The following is a 25,098-nucleotide window of genomic DNA, read 5'->3' on the forward strand; positions in this document are numbered from 1 at the left end:
TTCCCACCTACTTGCAGCATCTCTTCCTGTCTTGTTATAAGTAGTGAGAGTTAGAGAAAATTCTGGCTCAAGATATGACACAAATATTTAAGTCATATGAATCCTTTCTTTCATGGGGAAGCTCCATAGACAATGTCCAGATATTAGAGCAAGCCCTAGAATGCCTGTGTGACTCCAGACTCTTTGCTCTGAGTTCTTTATAGCTCGTTTCTCCTGCTCTGTGGAGTGATTCGGCCATGTTAGTAGAGTTCATTTTTATGGGTGGATTTGACCTTGTCTGACGTCTTTTGAATACAGAAGTTTATTAGCCATGGACATAACCCTCCTCTGAGATGGAAAGCTCAGTCTGGAAGATCCTGCCACAAGACAAGAGTCACAAGACCAGAGTTCTGCCTCTGGCTCACCTCAGCCAGCTGTTGGCCTTGGCCTTCTCCGTTCAAGTCTCTGGGCTTCCCGGTAGTGTTACAAATTAAATTAGATTTACTAAATCCAGTGGCCCTTTGATCTAAAATGATCAACTAGGGATCCCTGGGTGGCGCAGCGGTTTGGCGCCTGCCTTTGGCCCAGGGCGTGATTCTGGAGACCCGGGATCGAATCCCACATCAGGCTCCCGGTGCATGGAGCCTGCTTTTCCCTCTGCCTATGTCTCTGCCTCTCTCTCTCTCTCTCTGTGATTATTATAAATAAAAAAAAATAAAAAAATAAAATGATCAACTATAACATTTAGTATTACTGACCACTTCCTCCTTCTTAAAATGTTCACCTTTTTTTTTTTTTTTTTTTTTTTAGCTTTTGAGCCATCATTCCATGTTAGTTCAACCCAAATTACTGGGCTAAGCATTGCCCTGGGGATTCAAGAGTAGGAACAAGACAGCTTTTGTCTTTGATGAGCTCACAAGATATGTAAACATAATCTAACAATTTCTTCTCTCTCTGAATTCTCCTTCTTACTTCTAGTCACTTCTTCAATTTTGTTTTTGTTCTATCACCAACTCTCCTCAAATTTTTTGTATACACTAGTTCCCCCTTATCTGTGGTTATCTTTCCATGATTTCTGTTCCCTGTGGTGAGCTATATAGCTGGAAGCAGATGATCCTCCTGATGTATCGCTGGCTCAGTAGTCACTCAACACAACATCACAGTGCCTACATCATCCACCCCATTTCATCTCAAAATGTCGCACTTTACCATCTCACAGCATCACAAGAAGGATGAGCACATGTAATAAGATTTTTTTAAAAATATTTTATTTATTTATTCATGATAGACACAGAGAGAGAGGCAGAGACACAGGCAGAGGGAGGAGAAGCAGGCTCCATGCAGGGAGCCCGATGTGGGACTCGATCCTGGGACTCCAGGATCACGCCCTGGGCTGAAGGCAGGCGCTAAACTGCTGAGCCACCCAGGCTGCCCTGTAATAGATATTTAAAGAGAGAACATGTTCACATAACTTACAGTATATTGTTATAATTATTCCATTTTATTATTAGCTATTATTGTTAATCTATTATGCCTAAGTTGTAAATTAAGGGAAAACATATAGGAAAAAGCAGAGCACATACACATAGGGTTCAGTACGATTTTTGGTTTCAGGCATCCTCTAGGGGTCTTGAAATGTATCCTCTGTCAATAAGGGGACACTCTACTGTACTCTCCTTGGAAAATAGTACTCATTCCTGTGGTTTCAACTACCATTTATATGCTATTGATTAAAATGAGGGGCACCTGGGTAGCTTAGTCAGTTGAGTGTCTGCCTCAACTTGAGTGTCATGATCTCAAGGTCCTGGGAGGGAGCCCCACAGCAGGGTCCCTGCTCAGCAGAGAGTCAATCTCTCCCTCTCCATTTGCCTCTCATTTCTGTTTGTGCTCTCTCATTTGCTCTCTTTCTCAAATAAATAAAATCCTAAAAAAAAAAAAAAAGATGTATCTCTAACCATGACCCCTCCCCCTCATCCCCCATCTTTACTTATAAGTTGGTATTCACATGTATCTCCTAGTCATCTCTACTTGGTCGTCCCTCAGAATCCAACTCAAAAAGTTGAAACTAAATTTATTTTGCTCTCATCCACTTCTTCCCTTCTGCTCTTAAAATCCGCTCCTTCTATTGAATTTCTTATCTCGGTTAAGGGCATGCCATCCATTTAGTTATTCAGATTAGAAACTTCAGAGTCATCTGCCTCTCCTCAACATTGATGTAATTGGTCATGTTCATTTAGAATCCATCTCTGAGGCGTTGTTTGTGTCTGCCTCTCCCTTTCTATTATTCCTGCTACTGCCCCCACTGAGGCCTGGATTAGCTCTCCTTGGGAATCCATCAATTTTAAGATGAACACCATCTCCCACATTTAACATTTCCCAAATCGGGATGCATTTCTGAGTTTCTATGGCCGGGCAGCAGTCATGAGGTCAATAGCACAGCCTGTGCACACGCATCCAGACTTGCAGAAAGGGCTTCAGTCACTTGGAAACCCCAGAGACATTAGTGGAACATTCTTAAAAGAAACGATGCATCATTAACAGGCCATGCGGCTCTTGAGTGGAACAGTGTTTGGGAAGAGTCAGGCCCTGAATAGGAAAAAGTGCTAGGAATACTTTAACCAAATGATTGCTCTTATATTTTCCTTTTTATGTATGTGAGTGCTATATGACAAAAATTTGTCAGTATGAGTCTAAAAGAGCCATTTCTGGAAGTACAAAATAAAAATTCCAGGTGAGAAGGAATATTGTGTTCTCATTTAATTGGTAGAATTTTTCTTTTTAGAGGCAAATAAAATAATGCTGTGACTAAAAATTGATTATATCTTAGACTTGCAAAAATATAGAAAAGGATCCAATGCAAAGCTCCCTAATGAACCAGTACTTCCACTACTCTTTTCAGTTCTCCTTGACTTCAATTTCTTCCTCTCTGGTCCATTTTTCACGTTGCCACCAGCATGCCCAGATCGGATCCTATCTTTCAAGTACTTAGAAACTTCCATATGGCAGAAATTCCCAAACTCAAGCTGCACAGAGTCACATGGAGGGCTTGTGAAAACATAGATCACTGTGCCCCAGCCCCTGAGTTTCTGATTCAGTAGGTCTGATGGGGGCTAAGAATTTGCATTTTTAATAAGCTCTCAAGTGGTATTGATGGTGCTGGTTTTCAGGGGTCACACTTGGGGAAACATTGCCCTATATCATAAATTCCAAACTCCTCATATGGCATTCAGGGCTCTTTCCCAAGGGCTCCCCTGACACAGCTGCAGCATTATTTGCTTGTGTGCCCTCACATGCCTATTCCTTTCCCCACCACACCTGGAACTCTCCATTCCCAAGCACAGCTGGCACTTCATGATTCTGTGATTTTTCTTTTTATACCCTGCCTGAGAACTCCTGAAAATTATCTGGCTTTTAAGATACAGTCCAATGTACAAATTCTTCGGCAGAAACTATTTCTTTTACTTATCTTCTCCAAAGAGGTAAATTTCATGATGTTTATCTATTAAGATCAACTTCTAAGACGGTTAAACTCTATGCTCAGGCTCTTCCAGTAATTAGAAAGATATTCTTTTGGGACTGACAGGTCACCGAGTTTGACGGGGTTTTCCAATTTTCTAGATTATCAACTTGGCAATCATCCCCATACAAAATACAGAATTTATTTTGAGTCAGCGGGACCATTGTCATGATAATTTTAAATATTTATAGGATGTTGTAAATATATATGATACTGAAAAGCAATTTAAATTGTACCAAACCAACGAATTTTCGTCATTTCAGTATATTTATAGTTTGGGCTCATAAATAATATAACAAGATAAAAGCTCTGGGAAGTGGGAGCATAGGCAGAGGGAGAACACAGGAAGGTGATTGTAGGATGTGCTGTGAGGCAGGAAAACTATGGATGATAGTCTACACTACATGACGGTTTTTCTAGACTTGTGGCCTCAGATAAACGGATCTAAGTTTAAGTCAAACAAGAATGTAGGCTGTATTTTGAAGGAACATTCGTCACTTTGGCAAACGATTTAAATCACGGACTATTTCTTAAGTAGGAACTTGACCAGTTTTATACGTCGTCCACACATGTTCACTGAGACACACACACACACACACACACACACACACACACACACACACTGATTCCTAATTGGGAATAGCTCAGAAATGCAGAATTAGTGGAGTTGTGACATAGTGTTCCCTGGTCTGCTCAAGTCTCATAGATAAAACTTTCATTTTTTCACTTACTTATTCAATGAACGTTGAAGTCCACAGTGTGTGCACACCTTATCCTGACCCTTGAAACGCAGCAAGGAATCGGTTTACACAATAAGAAACAAATGAATGAAAGTCTTTATAGAACCTAAAATAAAACTGTAACAACTTGGAATACAATTACTCTTAACAATCTACCTTTTTGGCCTTTCCAGAACCCTTTCCAGGTGTACGCCAGTGTTTCCATTCATTTTATCAGTTGACACAACTTCCTAAAGACAAGTACTATTATTATTCTTGGTAAAATGGACCCTTAGTAATTCTAGATTAAGGGGCACCTGGGTGGCTCAGTCAGTTGAATGTCTACCTCTTGATTTTGGCTCAGGTCATGATCTCAGGGTCTTGAGATCAAGCCCTGAGTTGGACTCCACACTGGGCAGGGAGCCTGCTTAAGATTCACTCTTCCTCTCTCTCTCCTCTTCTTTAAAAAAAAGGAAAAGAAAAAAGAAAAAAAATATTACACAGCGGATCAAGTGTACCAGAATTAAAATCAGCTTGACCTTATGCTATATGTGTAGTTTCTAGTCTGCAATGCTCTAGTCTAATCAGGGAGGAGGCTTAATAAACAATTACAGTGTTGTGTGATATGTGATCTGGGAGGGGAACTACAGGAGAGGTTAGGAACACATACGAGGGGAAAGATAACTCTTTCTGGAAGAAATAAGGTCTAGCAGTTAGCCTGGATTGAGGAAAGAGTATCTGTTAAGATCCCAGAGGTTTGAGGGAGGTTGGCAGCGTGAGGAGCTGGGGAAAGGTCAGCAGGGCAGGAATCTGAATGCCATTCTGACCACTATCAACAATACCACTGTGACTTCAGCTGCCAACTATGCATCCATGGTTCCCAATATATACCCTTTGGCGTTTACTCATTGTTTGCTTTGGGTTGCGATGTAAATGTTTCAGCCCCCAAAGGTTGCAGACATCTTATGCACTGGGTATGTGTCTCATCATTCCTATTATTCAGTGTAGTCAGCACTGTTCTCTGTTTCTGGCAGGCACTGATAAAACTTGCAGATGACAGTGTTCCATTAAATGGTGTGAAAGGTTTAATACTCTTTTGTATGGCCCCTTAGTGATTCTCTGCGCCTCTCCAAACAGCATACAGGGGAATGTTTGCTCTCTGTTGCTTGTCCCCAGAGGAGCTCAGCAGATTCACCTGCATGCTCCAAGGTGGGGCTGATCTCTGTAAAGAGCTGGCTGCCTGTTGGCTTGGCCTCGGAGGCAAAACCATATGAGGAGCTAGAGTGTGATACTGAAGAAAAGAAGAGTGAAGAAAATGCCTAGAAGGTACAGAGGCTTTCCCATCTCTTTTCTTTTGTCAGGGCTACTATTATTCTCAGGACACTAAATGTCTGATCCTATATGGTGCTTTAACACTACTCCTGGGCAATGGCCAGGTATGTACTTGCGATTCAGGTATTTCGTTTTTAAACACTGTTATCAGAACACAAAGGCTGTGAAGCATCGAGGGCCCATGCCCACGGATCTAGCCCAGTAAATAAAGTTTTTTTAGGACAGTAGTCCCTGCTGTCACCCTTCCCTGCCACGTCCTCATTCTTTCTATTGAGGAAAACACAACTGTGTTTTACATACCCTCCCTATGACTCACGACCACTTTGTGCCTCAAGACCATTCTCACCTGTATTGCCATCTCTTTTCCCATGCTTCTTTGATTTTCATATTAGTGAAATCTATCAAATGGTCTTGAATCACACGCACACACTCACACGCACACACACTTGCACACACCCTATGCCCTGCATAAAGATGACGAGTTTTAGTCTCTTGGCTCTTGATGAAATGAAAGCAATGATGGTGCACTAACATTTACATTAACGTCTTTTCCCCTCCTACTTTGGTGGTAATTTAAATGAGGTTTTGGTTCTTTTTCTTCAAAGAGGTAATCACCTGACAAAATAGATTTTCTTTTTTCTTCCCATTGGCTTCCAGAAACCTACTCAGCCCACTAATTGGAGAATCTGAGTTGTTTCGTCAAAGTGGAATTGACCTAGATAAGTCCTATAGGCTTAATTTAAGTAGATTTTATTCCAATACCTTTTGGAGGACCTTTTGGAGTCCATGGATAAGAAGTAAAGGTCTAGACTAGCTTAGTAGGAACCCACTACTTCCATTGTCTTTTCAAATTCTTTCTTTAGAGATCTACATTTCTGCCTTGCAGAAATCCTTTTAAAAGGGGCTTAATAACAGGTTCTTACTTCTTTGCTATATTCATCATGAAATATCTCCATTCCTAACCACATTCTCCAACTGTAAAGCAGTAGGGGTGTGTTCAGTGTAATGAGCTCAATTTTCTCTAGCAGCTCTTTGCACTGCCAGAAGGAAGAAGGAGGCTATTTTCTTGCAGGAAGAAATAGCCCCCTTTCATCTCATTGCTGCACAAAGCAGCTCTCCACTGATTTCCTCAGGATGGTGATATGAACAGCCCAAGAACCTTAACATGAGCTACAAAGTCAGGCCGCTAACACTGTGGTTATGAGCTCAGGCTTTGGAGTCAGAGACCTGGGCTCCCACTTGATCTTAGCCAAAAGATGGAGAAGCGATAAACAGACGTGGGTTCAAATCCTAACTCTGACTTTTCTTAGCTGTATGTTATGGGATAAGTTGTTTGTCCCTTCTAAGCTTTAGTTTCCTTATTTGGGGTTAGATTAGGGGTACTCGTGCTCTTGTGAAAATTAAATGAGTTAATGAATGAAATGCACTTAGCATAGAGCTTTATCATAATACTTAATGTTTGATTAATGTTGCTGTAATATATTCTATTTACACAAATTTCTGAGGTTTTCTTGATGATTAATACTCTTTGTATGCCAGGACTCCGAAACTTCTTCCTCCCTCCCTGCCTTGATGTCTGAACGTTTAGGAGCCAGTTATAGTGCAAAGGAGTTCACTTCTAATGGATGTTCTCTGATAACTTGAATCTCTCTGGAATTGAACATTAGCTAGAAAGGGAGATGAGGGCTTAGCTAATGTTTAACCCTTGCCTTAGAATCCATGTACTATTTCTGTGGAAATCCCCTTTAGGCCTATGAAACCTCCATATATCAAAAGTTATTTCCATCTGCATTCTTTCCTGCTTCTCCTCTTGTCCTTCTGACCTGCTTATGGGACTAGAATTTCATTATCTTTTTTTCTCGAGTTCACTCAGGAGCCTTTTGTCTTTGCCAAACTTGGTGCCTGGACCATCTATGGTTTTTTGAAAGTGAATGATAGGTTCGTAGTGGATTATTGATTCTTGTCCCAGCTCATGCCTATCTGGTATTTGGCTCTTAGCATTCCACGAGGCTTACAGTTTGTTTCATTTTTTTTAAACAGGCAGCTTTCTGTCATGGAGATCTATACACCTTTACTACCACCTGCCTACAGATGCTTCATGCCCATTAGTTCACCCTTAGATTAGCCTTGAACCATTTAATAAGGCATGTAAAATATCATTTGCAGTAGAAGCTTGTGCAGAAGAAATCATTTTGGTGATTCCAACATATCCTTGATTAAATCCATCATTCCCCCTTACCCTTGTACTTTTATGTTCCTTGGATCAATCTGAACCAATAAATTGGCATCTGGGCAGCATCCTTGATTCTCTTCTCTCCCTCTACCTACCTAATCTCCATGTTCTGTTGCACCATCCTCCACAATTCTCCTTGATGTTATCATCTCTCCTCCCACAGGCATTGTCCTAGTCTAGGTTACCTTATCTGATGCCTGATATCTGTGAAGCTTCTAGATTGGCCTCTCTGCCTCAGTCCTCTGCCGTACATTGCAGATAAAGTAATCTTTTGGCAGTATACATCTGATAATCAATGACCCCTTGTTATTCTCAAGATATACTCAATGCTGTTCATTGGGACTTACTTTGATAGCGGGTCCCAGGGAAGACCCTGGAATCAAGCACTTGTGTTCAAAAGATGGCTCCATCATTATTGCTATGTTACCTTGAGTAAGTTGCCTTATCTTTGTGGGCCTCAGTGATCTCATCTGTAAAGTAGGGATAATGATGGTACCACATAAGATTGCTGTGAAGTTTGTGATGATACATGTAGAACACTTTGGACAAAGTCTGATATATAATAAGCTCTCAGAAATGTTAACCACATGACTGCTACACCATGAGTTATGATACCAACCATCAGCTGCAGACCCAGCTGGGGATCTGGGAGAGGCTGGAGGCATCTGGAAGTCCAGCTGTCTTCTCTTCAAGATCAGCAATGAAAATGGAACTGAAGGCTATTATGGAACTCCATCATTTTCTATCTCCAAATTCAGAAAGTTGTTGTGGAACAGAAACCAGTGCCTGTAGTGTGTATAAGAATGAAAGGGGAAAAAAAAAAAAAAAGAATGAAAGGAAAAGGTGAAGGTAAGATTTGATGTATCATTTCAGTTGGAGATATGAGGAAGTAGAGGTTTCTTCCAGAACTAAAACCAAGGGTGAAAGATGAATTGAATGAGTTCTAGAGCAATCCAAACCACTCTAGTTCTCAAAGAAGCCCAGCATGACCCAGAGACACAAAGCCAGTAAAAACTGACAGTGTTTCTGGGCTATGTGGATACTAATATTTTACATATTTATAGGCATTGTCTTACTGCATCAAAACTTCATTATTTGGACTCTGAAGCTATAAGCAAAGATGGCATGAATTTTTAAAAAACTTCAATATGTAAATTAAGCATAAGGAAAATAGTATGTGTCAAAGGATGGCATGACTTTTTAAAAAACTTCAATATGTAAATTAAGTATAAGGAAAATAGTTATGTGTCAAAGGATAGTTTTATCAACACTTTGTAATGCTTTCCACACCCAAACTGTCTGAAGCCTAAATAAACTGCCTTGGATTTCTAAGGGTTGTCCACTGCTCTAATGACCTTAAGCTGAGATTTCTGGAAAACAAAACAGAACTAAGAATAGAGTCTATCTAGCATGACTTATTCTACTAGGTTTTATATATAAATTAATTAGATAAGGAAGTTCCTACAACCATCCTTATCTATTTTTATGGATGAGACCATTCCTTGAAAACTGTGGCCCCCATACTGGCCCACTGAAGGGAAACGAGGCATATGCAGCAAAGGGCACCTCTGTACCCTACTCCTTCGACAATACCAACATTGGTTACAGGCTCACCCAGTTAGTTTCAGGTAGGATGGAGTCCTATTTATTTCATTCCAAGATTTCTTGGATTTACCTTCCAGGAAGTTCCAGTCTATGATACTGTTTTAAATCAGTGAGTCTCAATCAATGGAGATTTTTGCCCGCCCAGGGGGCATTTGGCTGTGTCTGGAGACATTTTTAGTTTCCACGATTGGAGTGGTGGGTGGTACTGGCATTATTGATAGAGGCCCAGGATGTTGTTAAACCTTTTACACTGCACAGAAGAGCCCCTTACTACAGAGAATGATCTGGTGAAATGTCAGGGGGCCTGGAGATGAGAAACCCTAGAATAGATGCTCTTGGCTTGACAGGGATCTTCTGCACAAAGATCCTCCTGATGTTTATCCTGAATATCTATCTAGAATATTTCTAGATCAGACTCAGAGCATGGAGGCCTCCAGTGGGTTCTAGAAGCTATGAACGCAAAGCATTCAGTCCCTCCCCTACAGTCTCCCTCACTTGTTCACTGAGGCCTTAGATGATTTCATCAGGTCCTTTTCTACAATTTGAAATGAAACTTAAGTTGTAACTACACTTAGAAAGGGAAACAAATTGACTTCAATCTTCAAAGAATAAGTGAGATAGTTATAATTTCTTTAAAAATATATATATATTTCTTATACTTTTCTTGATGAAAAATTTTGATGAGATAGAGAGTGCACCAAGTTTCTTGGTAGTTACCAGATTTAGCAAATAAAAATACAGAATAATTTTAAGTATGTCCCAAATATTCTATGAGACATACTGGTACTGAAAAGTTATTTGCTATTTATCTGAACTTCAAATTTAACTGGATGTCCTGTATTTTATCTGTTCACCTTTCCTCTGGGTGATTGGAAGAGTGAAAGATAGTTCTTGAAGGAGAGAAAAGAGGCAGAGCAGTGTGGGATCTCTAAGACATATTATATCCATGATGAACTTATTCAGTCTCTCTGTTCCTGAGTTTTATCTTATGTAAAATGGGGATAATAATAATGATAGTACCTACCTTATAGGGAGGGTATGAAGATCATATTATAGTAATTATATATGTAAAGTACTCAGAAAAATACTTGGTACCTAAGAACACAGCTCATGTTAATTACTATTATTAATCATTATTATTAAGACTGTTAGTATTAGTCCAAGGCAACCAAGTACATCTTGGTCTTTTTTTTTCTTTTTTTTCTTTTTTTAATCCTTTGGACTTTACTTTCATGATTTGGAAGGGTAGGAAAGAAGGAAACTGGGTACCCCTTTTTCCAAGAGACTTATGCATGTGACTATTGTTTGGTAGCAGTATTGGATAGCAGACAGTTTTCCAAACTAGTGTGCCCATCTTGCCTCAAATACCTGCACTGCCAAGCGAAGCATCTGCCTTTCAGAAGAGCTGTATGCCTGATTTCTGCCAGGGGCTATTGTGACAAAGCATTTGCATTCCTGCATGGGTGATCCTAAGGCGAATCACACAGTTGCTATGGAGAAAGAATCTACAACAAATTATCAGTACAAGATAATTTGTTGTTCTAATTCTACAGTGGAGAAGAATGATTAGTGCTCTGGGAAGAGCAATTTTCCTGTGCTTATTGTTTTCCCCCATATATATGCATGAAATACACACAGAGACACAAATGCAGCAAAGGGGTTCTTCTATACAGGTTTTAAAAGATCCATTTTACATAAGTGTCTGAAATATTCTATTCTGTTCAAAAATCTCTGATAAGTTCTTGCCTATAGAATGATAGAACTGTATGGTATCAACAACCATTTGAAGGGAGAGCCAGGGCAAGAGGAACCCAAAGGAAACTCAGAAGGAAGGGGAAGGTGGAGGAGGAGGGTTTTATTCAAACAAATAAGTTTTATTAGCATCTAAAACTAACATTGAAACATACTTTAATATTTATACTGTTGATTGTTTTGTTTTGTTTTTCTCTTTTACTCACTGCAGAATGAGGAACAAATCGCAAGTACTTACTTTGGGGAGACAGAGACCATTAGTGTAGATCTTACAAAATCACTTCTTAAAAATCTCTGTATTATGCTCCTCAAATATCTAGAGCCAGTCTTTGCATAAACTATCACAGCTTTGTCTAATACCTTCAATTCTGCAGCAGCCCAAAGATATGGATAAGATATAACACCACTTGCTATTATGGAAATATGCCTATTACCATATTACCTCATGGTAGTATCTAAAAAATTCTTTCTTCCATGGGAATCTCTGACAAGCTGTTATTCGTTTCCTTGATGTTAAAAGAATCTGTGGGAGGAAAAGGAGGAGGGAGCATTGCCACTGAAGCCTAGGGAGAAGACAGTTTCAAACTAGGAGGTTTGGTAAATAGTGCAGAAATCTGGGAGTTAGACACCTATCAGGAGGGATTTGAAGAGTGAATAGAAGTCATCTTGATTAAGATGGCTGCATAAAGTGTTATTTTGACACACATTTATCTGTTTCAAGCACATAGTAATGGTAGGGAGAAAATAAAAGAAGAAAATTCAGAAGATATAACCAGGCTGAAAAACAGTTACTGAAACAAAACCAAAACAAAGACTTCAATAAATATGGTAAATTGCAGACTGAACACAATTAAAGAGAGTACTAGTCTTATGTCTCCATAAGGTAGTATGGAATAATTCACCCAGAAAGTAGAACAAAAAGACATTTAAAAATATGAAAAAGTTATAAAAGCCACAACAGCTAGATGAGTGGTTTTCAATATTGTGCCAAGAGGATTTCCAGAGGAAAAGATTAGGTAAAGTGTTAGAGCTGTAAGATTTTAAGACAATATCTGAGAATTTTCCAGAATTCAAGAAAGACATAATTCAATAGCAAACAAAAAAACCCCCAAAAAACAAAAATAAAAAAACCTGATTTAAAAATGGTCAGAGAAACTGAATAGACATTTTCCAAAGAAGTCATACAAGTACATGAAAAGATGCTCAATATCAGTCATCATGAAGGAAATGAAAATCAAAACCACAGTGAGATATCACATTATACTTATTAGAATGGTTGTCAAAAGAAAAAAAAAACAAAAGATAAATGTTAAGAGAGAATGTAGAGAAAGGGGAACATTTGTACACTGTTGGTGGGAATAGAAGTTCATGCAGCCACTATGGAAAACAGTATGGAGGTTTTGTCAAAAATTAAAAATTGAAATTTCAGGGGCACCTGGGTGGCTTAGTAGTTGAGCATCTGCCTTTGGCCCAGGGTGTGATCCCGGGGTCTTGGGATCGAGTCCTACACCAGGCTCCCTGCAGGGAGCCTGCTTCTCCCTCTGCCTATGTCTCTGCCTCTCTCTCTCTCTATGTCTTTCATGAATAAATAAATAACATATTTTATAAATTAAAAATTAAAAATAATTGAAATATCATATGATCCAGCCAGCCCATTTCTGGAATATATATTCAAAGGAAATGAAAACATGATACTAAAGAGATTATTTGTATTCTTATGTTCCTCACAGCATTATTCACAATAACCAAGATATGGAAACTACCTAGGTGTCCATTAACGGATGAATAGATAAGAAGTATGGGAGGTTCATATACATATATATGAAAAAATATATGAAATCCTGCTGTTTGCCCAAACATGGATAGATCTTGAGGGCATTATGCTAAGTGAAGTAAGGTAGAGAAAGACAAATATTGCATGCTATCATTCATATGTGGAGTCTTCAAAAAAGTCAAAGTCTTAGAGAGTAGAAAAGTGGTTGCTAGGTACTGGGGATGTAGGGAGAAGTTGGTAAAACAGTACAGTCTTTCAGCTATAAGATGAATAAAGTTTGGGGGCTCCTGGGTGGCATAGTCAGTTGGGCATCCAACTCTTTGTTTCCTCTCAGGTCGGGGTCTTGGGGTCTGGACAGGGATCCAGTCCAGTGTTGGGCTCTGTGCTCAGCCTAGAGTCTGCTTGGAACTCTCTCTGCCCCTCCCTCTGCTCTCTTCCTCTCTCTCAAATGAATAAACATTTAAAAAGGATAAATAAAATTTGAGTATCTAATGTATAACATGGTGACTATAGTTGATAACACTGAATTTTATGATTGAGATTTGCTAGAGAGTAGAACTTAAATGTTCTCACCAAAATTTTTAAAAAAGGTGATGGATATATTACTTAACTAGCTAGGAAAAGTTCTATCACAATGTATGTGTATATCAAATCATCATAATGTACACTTTAAATATCATAGGATTTTGTCAATTATACCTCAATAAATTGAAAAAAGATATATAAACTATGAATCGATAAACCATAGATTGGGGAAAAATATTTGCAATATTTCTTATTTCCTAAAAGTATTTGTCTATATCTGACAAAGGACTTATATGTGGAATATATAAGGAACTCTCCTAACTCGAAGAGAAAATTACCAACAATAAAAATAAAAAATATTTTATGAAAGGCCTGTAAACCCATGCAAAGCTACCCAACATCATTAGAGGGAAATATAACAAATGAGGAAAGACCACTCACAAGGAAATACCACTTCAGACCAAGAGTAATAACTAAAATTACAGAGACTGATGATAACAAATGTAAACAAAGATGTGGAATGGTAATTCTCACATGTTGCTGCTGGGAAATTAGTAATACGTATGTAGGTACTTTGTAAAATTGTTTGATGGTATCTATCTCACTGACTTTTGTATAAAGTGAAATATATACCTATCCTATGATGTCTCAGTATTTACCCAAGAGAAATAAACATGCACATCCATAAAAAAATTCATAAAAACATTCATATTTTTTGTTATAAAAACCCAGACATGAAACCACCCAATGTCCTTCAATAGGTAGAAGGGATAAGTAAACTGTGAAATCTTTATATATTAGAATATTATTCAGCAATCAAAAGGAATGAATTACTGAATAGGCAACAACATGAACAAATCTCTATGATGTTCAGTGAAAAAAATCAAGAAGCAAAAAAGACTATGTTACATTTAATACAGAAATAAGAACAGTGGTTTCCTGGGGGTGTGGGGTGGAGCGGAGAGTGGATTGATGGCAAAGGGGCATGAAGAAACATTCTGGGGATAGAAATCACTTTCAAGTGAATTGTGCCCTGCCTTCTATTATATTCATATATTGGGGCCCTAGCCCTCCCAGTGGGACTGTATTTGAAGTCAGGCTTTTTAAGTAGGGTTAAGTGAGGCCCTAAGAGTGGAACCCTAACCTAATGAGATTGGTGTCTTAATAAAAAGGGAAAAATATCTTACTTCTTCTACCATGTGAAGGCACATTGTGAGGGAAGCCTTCTGCAGTCAAAAAGAGGGCTTTCCCCAGAACCTGACTAGGCTGGCTGGCACTCTGCTTCCAGACTTCCAGCCTCCAGGATTGTGAGAAAATAAATTTCTGTTGTTTAAGCCACCCAGTGGCTAATATGGCAGCCTGAGGTGGCTAATATAGAAATATTCTATATCTTGCCCTTGAAGTCTGTGTTATTTTATTGCATGTAAATTCTACCTCTGCAAAAAAAAAAAAATCAGTATTTAAGAAGTAAGAAAGAAAGAGAAAAGGGAGAGATAATGCAAACCAAGGACTGTGGATGGCTTCTGGAAGCAAGAACTTGGGTTCTCTCATTCAGGCTCCATGAAGGGAAGCAGCCCAGCCAACACTTTCATATTAGCCCTCTGAGACCTGTGGCAGACTTACAACCTACAGAAATGTAACATAATGAATTTGTGTGGTTTTAAGTCACTAAATTTGTGATGATTTATTTATTATAGCCACAAAAGAAAACTGATACATGCATATAGCGGAGAGAAGATTGATACTCATAATATGTGAACTCCCTCAAATCAATAAGAAAGTATTTTAAAAACTCAAAACACAATTAGAAAAGGATATAAACTGGACACTAGCAAGAAATAAAATACATATGGTCAATAAGCATACAAAAAGATGCTCAGCTTTACCACTAATGTTGACCTAAAAATTAAAACAACGAAGCAGTGTCATATCATATCATTAACAAAATATCTGAAAAGAACAAATATTGTAGAAAATTGGAGAAACTTTGACTGTCTTCTGGTGCTCAGTGGGATAACAAACTGATAGAACCCCCTTTCAGAGCAATTTGGTACCCTCTAATAAAGCTAAAAATAGGGCCGCCTGGGTGGCACAGTCAGTTAAGTGTCTGCTTTTGGTTCAGGTCATGATCCCAGAGTTTTTGGGATCAAGCCCCACATTGGATTCTCTGTTCTGCGGGGAGCCTACCTCTCCCCCTCCCTCTCCACATCTGCAATAGTAGTGTAATCACTTTCATCAGATTGATAAACATCAGAATCAGGATGGTTACTCTCTTGGAAGAGAGAGAAAAAGACCTCTGCCCCTCTGCCATTCCCCCCACTTGTGTTCTCTGGCTCTCTTTATCTCTCTGTCAAATAAATAAATAAAATATTAAACAAAAAAAAAGCTGTTAAACATGCATAGCTCTGATCTAGTTATCTTCTTTTTGGATATATTCTCCAGAGAAATTTACACATGGACTCAAGAAGATATGTACAAGAATATTCATTAGGGCTCTTTGTAATAGAAAAATATTGGGAACAACTTAAATATTCATTAACTGGAGTATGTATACCTATTATATGGTATTCTGCTCAAAATTGCAGTAGCTTCTTATCTTGGAGATGAAGTCAAAGTTTTTATCATGGTCTGTGATGCTATTTGGATCCTGGTCTCCATTATAATCCAGTCATTTTTCCTTTTTCTCATCCCAGCCACACTGACCTCCTGTCCGATCCTTAAACATAGATGTGTTTCCGTCTCAGGGCCTTTGCACTGTATGTTCCCTCTGCCTGAAGCACTTTTGTTCTCCACTCTCACCTTCTTTGGTGAGATGTCACCATCTCAATGAGGTCTGTCCCAACCACCCTACCTAAAATTGCAAACTCTTCCGCCACTGACCCCCTTACCTGTTTCCGTGTATTCTTTTCTATAATATTTATCACAGTCTAATGTATTTTATAATTTATTTTCTTGCTTTTTATCATCTCTTTCCTTTAAAAACAAAGAAGTCCAGAAAAGCAGAGATCTTGATCATGTTTCGCTAGTATATTCTAAGATCCTAGAGGTGTGCATGGCATATAGCCAGGATGCCATAATTGTATTTCAAATAATGAATAAATGAGCCAGAGAAATGATACCATTTATGAAAAGTTTAAAAATCTATAAAAATACCATAAATTGTATATGAATACACATCTGCAATAGTAGTGTAATCACTTTCATCAGATTGATAAACATTAGAATCAGGATTGTTACTCTCTTGAAAGAGAGGGAAAAAATGAAGTTATGGAGGTATACACAGAAACTTCAACCATAACTATCTTATTTCTTAAAAAATAAGATTCGAAGCAAATGTGAATATTAAGAGTATTCATTTTTATGTTATATGTATGGTGTGTTATGACTGTGTAATTGTGTGTAATAATTTGTCATGATGAAAATTTATAAAATGAGAGGATAGGAAAGTAGAGGTATCTAGCGCTGACACACTTGTTAAGAAACTTCACATGAAAATAAGGCAAGAAAGTGAAAGATTAAGGGAGGGTCCTTTTTAAGATGAAAGACTTGAATGTGTCTGCACACTAAAGAGGAGGAAGAAATAGAGAGGGAGGGAGGGAGGGAGGGAGGAGAGAAGAAGGGAGAGAGAGGGAGAGCTTGTAGGTAGAAGGGGGATTAATACAAACTAGCTTCAGGGACGCCTGGGTTGCTCAGTGGTTAAGCATCTGCCTTTGGCTCAGGTCATAATCCCAGGGTCCTGGGATCGAGTCCTACATGGGCTCCCCGCAGGGAGCCTGCTTCTCTCTCTGCCTGTGTCTCTGTCTCTGTGTCTCTCATGAATAAATAAATAAAATCTTAAAAAAAAAAAAGACAAACTAGCTTCCGAGAAGGATAGAAGCTATAGCTTGTCAGAGGCCATAAAAATATGGTGAAGCCACTGAGAGACTCACTCACTCATTCAGCTTTTATTATATGCCCACCATTATGCAAATTCCAGCCTCTTTGGAGAGGATTCCCAGCAGAAGGCAAATCCTTCCAGGGAAAACTCAAATTCATTCCAAGCCCAGGGGTTGGAGAATATGATGTGTCTTTGGAAGAGTCTGAGGTGTTGACTGCAGAATGAAGGCACCCAAGGACTAGGGAAAATGTGGAAGAGAAGATAGCAGAGAGAACACAGAACCTCGGGGAGCAATTGTTCTGGGTCCCATGAAGTCAGGAGCAGAATCTGATCCTGCCTGCTTGTCGGTAGGAGAGGATTTGCCCACTGATGCGATGAGGTGGCTCCGGGGCAACGGAGGAGAGGGCGGGAGGTGTGATCCTGCATCCTTGGTCCCCACTGGGCTCTCCAGCTTGTGAAGCTCCTCCTAGATGTAGTTTCAGTCCTGGGATCTTCACAAGTCTCTCCAACCACATCACAATGAATGCGTGTTTGGGGGCAAGAGTGATAAACTAGGGACACTATTCAACTGTAGTGGAAGACCTGACTTATAAGTATATTTTTATTATTTATTTTTTAAAAAGATTTTATTTATTTATGAGAGAGAGAGAGAGAGAGAGAGAGAGGCAGAGGGAGAAGCAGGCTCCATGCAGGGAGCCCAATGTGGGACTCGATCCCGGGACTCCAGGATCACACCCTGGGCCGAAGGCAGGTGCCAAACTGCTGAGCCACCCAGGAATCCCCATAAGTATATTTTTTATTGTGATAGAAATCACACCATCAAATTGCCATCTTAGCCACTTTCAAGGGTACAGTTTAGTAGTGTTCAGGATATTTACAGTGTTATGAAACAGCTGTCCAAGAACTTTTAACCTAATGAACGAAACTCTACTCATTGAACAGCAATTCCTCATCATTGTACTTTCTATATCTATGAATTTGACTACTTTACATAACTCATATAAATGGAATCATTCAATATTCATCTTTGTGCAAATGGCTTATATCACTTAGCATAATTCTTGTTGTAGCATGTCATAGGACTTCCTTCCTTTTTTAAAGCTGCATAGTATTTCATCATACATACATATCACATTTTATCCATTTATCCCATGGATGGACATTTTGGGTTGCTTCCACATCCTGGCTATCATGAATAGTGCTGCTGTGAAGATGAGTATGCAAATATCTCTTTGAGACACTGCTTTCGGTTTATTGATATGTACTCAGAAGTGGGATTGCTGGCTCAGATGGCAGTTCTATTTTTAATTTTTTGAAGAACCATCATGCTGTTTTCCATAGTGGCTGCACTATTTTACAAGTCTATCAAAAATGCACGAGAGTTTCAAATTTCCCACACTCTCAACAAAACTTGCTATTATTTTTCGATAGTGACTATCCTAAGGGATATGAGAAGATTTTTCATTGTTACGATTTTTAAATAACTTTTTTTTCTCCAGCTTATCTTACTATAAAAATACAGTATACAATACATATAATGTACAAAGCATGTGTTAATTGGCTGTTTTTACCAGTAAGGTTTCCAGTCAACAGTAAGCTATTGGTAGTTTAGTTTTGGAGAGTCAAAAGTTATACGTGGATTTTGCACTATGCAGGGTGTTGGAGCTTCTACTTCCCATGTTTTTCAATGCTCAACTATATTTTTGAGAGTTTTCCATAAATATTCATTAGGGATGTTAATTTGTAGTGTCTTTGCCTGGCTTGGTATCAGGATAATGCTGGTTTCATAGAATGAGCTTGGAAGTATTCTTTCCTTTTCAATTTTTGGAAGGGTTTGGGGAGATCTGTTGTTAATTCTTTTTTAAATGTTTGGTAGAATTTTCTAGTGCAGCCATCTGGTCCTGGAAATTCCTTTGTTGGTATTGGATTACTGATTCAATTTTCTTACTAATTATCATTGTGTTCAGATTTTCTTTTATGATTCAGTTTTGGCAGGCTGTGTGCTCTAAAAATTTATACATCTCTTCTAGGTTATCCAATTTGTTGGCATACAGTTGTTCATATTCTCTTGTAATTTTTTTTATTTCTGTGACATTTCTGACTTCACTATTTGAGACTTCTCTCTTTTTTTTCTTAATCTAAGGGCCTGTTGATTTTGCTGATCTTTTCAAAAAAAAAAAAACAAAACAAAAACCAAGCCTTAGTTTTTGTCTCATTTCTGTGATTCTAGTGTTTTTTCTATTTTCTATTTCATTATCTCTGCTTTAATCTTCATTATTTTCCTCCTTCTGTTAACTTTAGATTTAGTGTGTTCTTCTTGTTCTAATTTGTTAAAATGTAGTTATTTTAAGATCTTAGATCTTACTTTCTTTGTAATGTATGTGTTTATTGCTATAAAATGCCCTCTTGACACTGCTTTTGCTGCATCTTTTAAATTTCACTTTTATTTATCTGTAGATATTTTCTAATTTCTCTCCTGACTTTTTCTTTGGTCTTCTGGTGGTTTAAAAGTGTGTTGTTTAATTCCACATATTTGTGGATCTTTTTATTTTCCATCTGCCATAAATTTCTAGTTTCACTTTATTGTGATTGGAAGAAAGACTTTGTATAATTTCAACCTTTACAAAAATGTATTGAGATTTATACTGGGGCTGGAATTATTTAAAAGAAGGGCCACTAAATTGCTCTTAGGTATTGTAAATGAAAATTCAACTTATAGCAGAGTGGTATTCACAGAAATAGTCATTTTTATTTCATCTCTAAATGGCGAATCTGGGAAGTATTACATAACCATGAATCACAAACACAAATCCCAAGTTAAGTCATCTATTTTACATTTTTTTACTCAATGGAAATCACGTATACGACCTATACTCATAGCCTCATAAGGTCATGTATTGGTCAAATTGGCCTTAGTGGTCATTTAATGTGCCCCTTACACTGCAGATGAAGAAACAGGTAGCCCTGCCTATTCCAAAGGAGTGAGTTCCAAATGAGCATGAATTAACCATGGTTATAGCTGTGTTACAACACACTGCTGATGGCTTTGAGGCTATCTACTGACATCCTCACCCATTTAGTTGGCACATGAAATTAAATCTTTCTGAAAGCATTGTTAAATGTTTACAGTATTTACATAGTGGAGAATTCAGGACTAAATAAAAAACATTAATTTTTTTACAGCAGTTTCAGGTTTATAGAAAATTTGATCATAAAGTGTAGTTTCCATATATACCCTTGTCCCCCCTGAGCCTCCCCCTACTATCAAAATCCCCCAACAGAGTGGTACACCATTACAGTTGAGGAACCTAGATTGACATGTCATCAGCACCAGACACCCATAGTTTACATTAAGGTTCACACTTTTTTTTTCAGTTGTGGTAAAAACATATGACCTTTACTGTCTTAACCATTTTTAAGTGTACAGTTCAGTTGTGTTAAGAATATTCACATTTTTGTGAAGGAGAACTCTAGAACTTTTTATCTTGCAGAATAGAAACTCTATGCCCATTAAAAGACAACTCTCCTTTGTTCCTTCCCTGAAGCCCCTGATAATCACTATTCTACTTTCTGTTTCTATGAATTTGACTACTTTAGATAACTCATAAAACTGGAATCATCCAGGATTTGTCTTTTTTGACTGGCTTATTTTATTTAACACAATCTGCTCAAAGTTCATCCATGTTGTAGAATGTCAATATTTTCTTCCTTTTTGAGGCTGAATAATATTTCACTATATGTGTATACCACATTCTGATTATCCAATCATCCTCAATCAGTATTTGAGTTCTTTCTACCTCTTGGCTATTGTGAATAGTGCTGCTATGAACATGGGTATGCAAATATCTCTTTGAGACATGTTTTCAAATCTTTTGGATATTCACCCAGAAATGGGATAACATGATGATTCTATTTGCAGTTGTAACTTCAAACTGTTTTCCATAGTGGTTCCACCATTTTACAATCCCATTAATAGTGCACAAAGTTTCCAGTTTCTCCATATCTTCACCCACATTTGTTATTTTCTGTTATGGCCATTATTATTATTATTATTATTATTAGATAGTAACCATCTTAATGATTATAAGTTGTAGAACTCAAAACCTTTTATCTTTTCTATCACAGATTTCTTTTTTTTTTTTTTGTTTTGTTTTCTTTTTTTTTTTTTTTTTATTGGTGTTCAATTTACTAACATACAGAATAATACCCAGTGCCCGTCACCCATTCACTCCCACCCCCCGCCCTCCTCCCCTTCTACCACCCCTAGTTCGTTTCCCAGAGTTAGCAGTCTTTACGTTCTGTCTCCCTTTCTGATATTTCCCACACATTTCTTCTCCCTTCCCTTATTTTCCCTTTCACTATTATTTATCTGTCACAGATTTCTATCTCGTGATTGAACTTCCATGAATTTTGGCTACCCATTACGTTATGGTTAACTGCCAACTTTCTACTTAGTGTTAGAACAAAAATTCTGCAGACAAAATATTGGGAAAAACTGACATACTACCCAAGCAAGATAAAGAGGTTTGTAAGGTATTGTGTATCAGTGAATTATTCCTGAAAAGCCACAATGAAACTGGGCTTATATGAAAATGAGAAACAATGCAAAATGTAAAATTTAAGGAAAACTGTTGGTGTTACAGTGCAGATCATTATTAGACTGTGGAATAAATTACTTTATAGAAAACATTTTCTTGGTGAAAGTTTCTAAATCACGCATATTTCAAACAATAAAAATAAATAAAAAGATAGGTCTTTGATCCACAGGTTCATATCTATATTACATGCAATTTAGCATTGAAGAGCTTGCAAAAGATATAAAATAAAAACAAGGAAAATGATTTTACATAGGAAAATAATAGTAACTAAGATTTATTGAGCATTTACTGGATGTCAGTAACATAGGGTTTATACACATTTAATTATCACAAAATCTCTATAAAATAGGTTCACTGTGTCCCTATGTTACAAACAAATCCTAGAGAATTGAAGTGGGTAATACGGGATTAAGCAGCTCTGAAGAGGTGGTCCAGCATTTGCTCTCAGCCCAATCCCTGAGCCCTCACTCCTAACCACAGTAGGATCCTACTTCCCCATGAGGAAATATTAAACAAGTTTGTTCAGGGGAAAAGACTAAAGAGTAACTTGAAAATAATTGTCTTCATATACACAAAGGGTTATGATTTTTTCTTCTTAAAAGGAAAGAATGGATTATTTTAGGTAGGAGGAAAACACATATAGATAGACTCATGTTTTCTGAAAAAGAGTCCTGCATGTGAGTGGCCCAAGACTTGGACTTTCCTTTAATATGTTTACCTCTATATCCCACCACAGAGATGCAAGTGTTCTCTTCATTCCCTGTACCGAAGCTGGGCACTACACAGTGATATATAACCAACCACACTCACACATTGCACAGGTAATGCCTTGGGTACTGGGGAAAGCCTGGAACACTTTCCAAACTCCTTCCTTCCTGAGCAGAACTCAGTGCCTTAAAATTTTTACTGATTTTGCAGGACAGTAGAGTGTAAGTGTAGTGGTCCTGAAGCCAGACTACTTGGGTTGAGTCCAGGTCTTCCACTGCCTGGCTGTATGACCTTGGGAAGGCTCTGTGCCCACATAATGTCTCAGAGACCTTATCTATAAAATGGGGATAATTAATAACAGTGTATGTCATAGAGTAGTTGGAGGATTAAATGAGTCAATATATGGAAAACCCATAGCACGGTGCCCGGAATATGGTTGCTGCTGTTTCATTTTACCTGATGACTCAGATGGGAGAATTGAGAGCCATGGAGATTCAATTGTAAGCATTGAAACCTAAAAGAGTCTTTGCTGTTGTAGACCATGGACTACTTTTTACCTTTTATTTTCTCCATTTTGCACAGAGATGTCTATAACTGTTAATCCTTTGCCTGTCCTACCTTTGTATGTGGGGAGCAGATAACCTGCTTTTTTAACTTCATGGGTTCACAGGTGGAGGATTGTACCCTCGGAGTTGTACTTAATGGAGTATACCCAGAGCCTCTTGCGTATCATATTTAGATGACTGAGAGAATGAGAAGTGGGACCTTTGAGCTGATGAGATTTAGGGGGGTTTTGAGGCTAGAATAGGTTTTGAGGCCATTCCATAATGGAACCCAAATCCATCTGCCTAATGTGCAGAAAGCCAATTCCTGAGACATGGAGTACGCAGCAACAAAGAGATTATTCGAGAGGCAGCCAAATGAGGGGACAGGAGAACAAGCCTTAGCCTGCCTCTCTGAAGGAGGAGAATCAGGGAAATTGAAAGAAAAATGCAAAAAAGCCCAGGTAAAAAGTTGTGGCTACATTTATTATTCCCATTAACCCTTCGATTACTTGTTTCAAAACTTTTGGAGATCCTGGGATGGGATGAATGTACTTTGTGTGGAGGTGGGTGGGAATCCTGGAGTGGGGGTGGGAGCTAGAGTAGACTGAGGTGGGTAGAATTTTGGTAGCCCATGTTCTCTGCCCCTGGTCTTTGTTCTGCGGCAGTTACAACGCAGAAGGAACTTTGCAGATGTAATTAAGGTTACTAATCAGATGACCTTGAAGTTGGGCAATTATCCTGGACTGTACAGGGGAACCCAATGTAATCCTGTGAATCCCTGAAATCAGAAGAGGGAAGCAGAGGGATTCAAAGTATGAGAAAAACTCAACTCACCATTACTGGCTTAAAGATAGAGGGGGCCATTTCGGGGCCATGAGAAGGAAAGAAATTCTACTAACAGCCCAAGCGATCCTGGAAGCAGATTCTCTCCTAGAGCCTTCAGGCAAGGTCCCAGGCCAACTGACACCTACAGAACTGCAAGGTCATAAAGTAGTGTTGTTTCAAGCTGCTGGGTTTGTGTTAATTTATTATGGCAGCAAAAACAAAACAAAACAAAACAACAAAAAAACAAACCAACAACCAGATATTAATTATGTTAAAAGAAGTAGAACATTTTCTTCCAATGAAATATCTGGACTGTTGCAGGGCTCAATGCAGGTCAAATGTAGGGCATGGCTCCAAGACACTCTCCTTGGAGGCAGGCCCTACAAACACTCGCACAGATTCAGATGTAGATGCACTGATGTCCCATCAGTGAAACTTGCTGTCTATCAAAACACTTACTACAATGCACTCCTGTGCTGTTTTTAGGTCTCCAGCACTCCCACTAGACTCAACGAGGGCAGAAGGCATTCCTCCTTCAAAACCTAGCATTGGTGAAAGGTAGGCCCTCAATGAATTTTTTTTTTTTGAATGAACACTAAATGTGTTTGACAACTAATGTCTCTAGAGGACAATACTACATGTGGGTAGAGGCAGAGCAGAGAGCCAGAGTAATGGCAGAGCCTAAGACAGAGGAAAGAAACAGTTTGCAAGGACAAAGGAATGTAGAGTTTAATACTTGCATAATTACTGTTGGTTTAGAAAATTTTCCTTGATAGATTTTTCCTACCCGCACCACTAGCAGTATAAGTTTCGGGAAGGAGGCTGACCATTGCATAAGTGGCTTGTGAAATATCACTTAGTAGCTTACATTCCCAACAAGTTGAATAAATATGTTTGTGTGTAGTTAACCCCCGAGGACGCTTCTCCTGGCTTCCCCACGCTGGACTCAGAATTGGTGTTTAGTAATCGCGCGGCGACTGACTCCTCTGGGAATGGAATGCCCCATACTGTGGGTGCTCTCCATGAGAAGAGGAGCTGGAAAACAGGCTGGGTGCAGCCTGCAGGAGGGGGTCCCAGGACTTCTGTGCAAAAGTGAAAAGCCTCGAGAT

At 38.6% G+C, this 25,098-nt stretch overlaps 2 long non-coding RNA genes across 2 annotated transcripts in view; one reads left to right on the forward strand and one right to left on the reverse strand.

The window, feature by feature from the left end:
- The window catches only part of LOC140608423 (uncharacterized), a 66,980-nt gene that overhangs the window by 38,263 nt on the left and 3,619 nt on the right, over positions 1-25,098 (forward strand). Inside the window, exons 2-3 of the long non-coding RNA XR_012010455.1 lie at positions 22,648-22,732; positions 24,476-24,547. This is a non-coding gene — a long non-coding RNA (uncharacterized lncRNA). The remainder of the gene's footprint in view (positions 1-22,647; positions 22,733-24,475; positions 24,548-25,098) is intronic.
- Positions 1,269-10,859, reverse strand: LOC140608422 (uncharacterized). Its single transcript, XR_012010454.1, has 3 exons — positions 10,754-10,859; positions 8,400-8,566; positions 1,269-1,412 (listed from the first exon to the last, which is right to left on the reverse strand). It is a non-coding gene; the product is annotated as an uncharacterized lncRNA (long non-coding RNA).

This window comes from Canis lupus, chromosome 17, assembly GCF_048164855.1.
Source record: "Canis lupus baileyi chromosome 17, mCanLup2.hap1, whole genome shotgun sequence".
Lineage (NCBI taxonomy): Eukaryota > Metazoa > Chordata > Mammalia > Carnivora > Canidae > Canis > Canis lupus.